The 2,500-nt window shown below is 51.5% G+C and overlaps 1 non-coding gene and 1 pseudogene across 1 annotated transcript; both read right to left on the minus strand.

The window, feature by feature from the left end:
- Positions 1–145, minus strand: part of LOC149191768 (25S ribosomal RNA) — a 3,183-nt pseudogene extending 3,038 nt beyond the window's left edge.
- Positions 146–392: 247 nt separating this feature from the next.
- Positions 393–546, minus strand: LOC149191769 (5.8S ribosomal RNA). The gene has a single exon (XR_016255481.1). It is a non-coding gene; the product is annotated as a 5.8S ribosomal RNA (ribosomal RNA).
- Positions 547–2,500: the final 1,954 nt, after the last annotated feature.

The following is a 2,500-nucleotide window of genomic DNA, read 5'->3' on the forward strand; positions in this document are numbered from 1 at the left end:
CAACTCAGGTAGCACCGCTGCCCGATTTTCATGCTGGGCTCTTCCCGGTTCACTCGCCGCTACTAGGGGAATCCTTGTAAGTTTCTTTTCCTCCGCTTAATTATATGCTTAAACTCAGCGAGTTTTCTCGCCTGAGCTGAGGTCGCAAAGTTGGAGCTAAATCTGCCCTACCCCATGGGAGGACAAGAGAGAGCAAAGCAAGTTCGAGCGATGCCACACAAAGCCCGCATCAGCTAACGCCGACTGCCCATCCAAGGGGACAAGATCACCGCTCGCCGACGCACGCCACGAAACATTGCTTGAGGTATTTCAGCCGACCGCACCGCACGAGGCACGGACGACCAGCTCCGCTGCTCCCTAGCATATTGTAGGGAGCGCATTTGAATGGGATGTGACGCCTAGACAGATGTGCCCTCGACCGAGGCCTTGGGCGCAAATTGCGTTCAAAAACTCGATGATTCACGAGATTCTGCAATTCACACTAAGTATCGCATTTCGATACGTTCTTCATCGTAACAAGAGCCGAGATATCCATTTTCGAGATTCGTTTCCACGTGTATTACCGAAAAATTGGCCACAAAACTGAATAGCGGCACCCCCCACAACAAATGTAAGGCCAAGGGGCAAAAGGAGGAGAAACGCATGAGAGAAAGAGAAACAAAGGTGTCTAACCCCCTCACAGGGGGAGGCTCGAATAGAGGACAATCTCCCCCAGCTCCACGCCCTTGCAAAAAGGGGGGAAATGCGTGGAACAGCGATCGAGAAGGACTAGAGTGGCCAGCTCGGGAGCTCGCACTACTTTTAGCCCTTCCCCAACACCAGCCCACAATGATTCCCCCTTTTCTCCATAGAGTTAGGGACCGAAAGGAAGAAAAGGGTAGAAAACAAAGCACAAACAAGGCACAAGCCTCCCTAAGCCCCGTGCCTTCGGGAACTGAAGGGGACGACGATCAAGAAGGACTAGGGTGGCCACCCCGGGAGCTCGCACTACGTTTCGTCCTTCCGGAACACCAATCCACAACAATCCCACCTTTTCTCCATAATGCTAAGGGCCACGAGGAAGAAGGGAAGAAGAAAACAAACAAGAGAGAAAGGGATATATCAACCGTGGCTACCGGCTCACAAGGGGAGGCTTCAAACAGAGAACAAGCTTCCCCAACCCCGTGACTTCGCAAAATGGGGGAACTGCATGGGATGGCGATCGAGAAGGACTAGGGTGGCCACCCTGGGAACTCGCACTAGATTTTGTCCTTCCCGAACACCAATCCACAACAATCCCACCTTTTCTCCGTAAAGCTAGGGGCCGAAAGGAAGAAGGGAAGAAAACAACATGAAAGAAAGAGAGATATCAAACGCGTCCACCGGCTCACAGGGCGAGGCTCAAACAGAGAACAAGCTTCCGCACCCCCGTGCCTTCACAAAAAGGGGGGGAACTGCAGGGGATGACGATCGAGAATGACTAGGGTGGCCACCCTCAGAACTCGCACTGCTTTTCATCCTTCCTGAATACCAATCCACAACAATCCCACCTCTTCTCCGTAAAGCCAAGGGGCCAAAAGCAAGAAGGGAAGAAAACAACAGGAAAGCAAGAGATATCAAACATGGCTACCGGCTCACAAGGGGAGGCTCAAACAGAGAACAAGCTGCCCAAGCCCCGCGCCTTCGGAAAAAGGGGGGAACTGCAGGGGACGGCGATCAAGAAGGACTAGGGTGGCCACCCTGGAAACTCGCACTACTTTTCGTCCTTCCCGAACACCAATGCACAACAATCCCACCTCTCCTCCGTAAAGCTAGGGGCAAAAGGAAGAAGGGAAGAAAACAACACCAAAGAAACCAAGATCCCAAGAAAAGAGGCAAGATCAACAGCACCCCGAGTAGATGTCCGCTAACCAAAAAGAAATCAAACAAGGCACCCAATCAAAAAAGCATCCCACCTCTTCACACCCTCCCACATGCATTCAGCACAACACCCTTTCCAGCTTTACAACATAGCAAACAACCAAGCAAATAAATCACAACCTAAAACTGACCAATAGAAAAGACAAGGGCCACGATGAGACCAGTGTCTGGAGCACGTCACTGAGAGGCACACAGCCCCCCAACCCAGTGGCACAAGGCTTCAAACGACAAATAGACCACTGCCAATAACACAAACCCACCCCGCTCTTTCACCCCTCCATGTACAAAACACCCAACAACCTTTCCAGCGAGAGAGTCAACGGGGGTCAAATAATCAAACTCCAAAGAGGAGTTGTCACGGGCCGACGCTCAACACTGGAGAAAGCCGCGGGCCACAAATACCTCAATGGTGCAAGGCCAATAGAGATAGGGATGTTTGTAAAGCGCACACCACGAAACAAAGAAATGACGCAAGTCCCACAAAAAACCACAATCGAGAGGGAGGAACAAAGACACTACCTGCTACTTCTTTTTCCCTCAGAAGGGGAGTGGGTCACGAGAGGACAAGGAATTCCCTCGACGACAAAGGCACAAGATAAGA

Source organism: Pinus tabuliformis, chromosome 2_2 (assembly GCF_031772625.1).
Source record: "Pinus tabuliformis cultivar Carrire ecotype Pingquan chromosome 2_2, CPIR1, whole genome shotgun sequence".
Lineage (NCBI taxonomy): Eukaryota > Viridiplantae > Streptophyta > Pinopsida > Pinales > Pinaceae > Pinus > Pinus tabuliformis.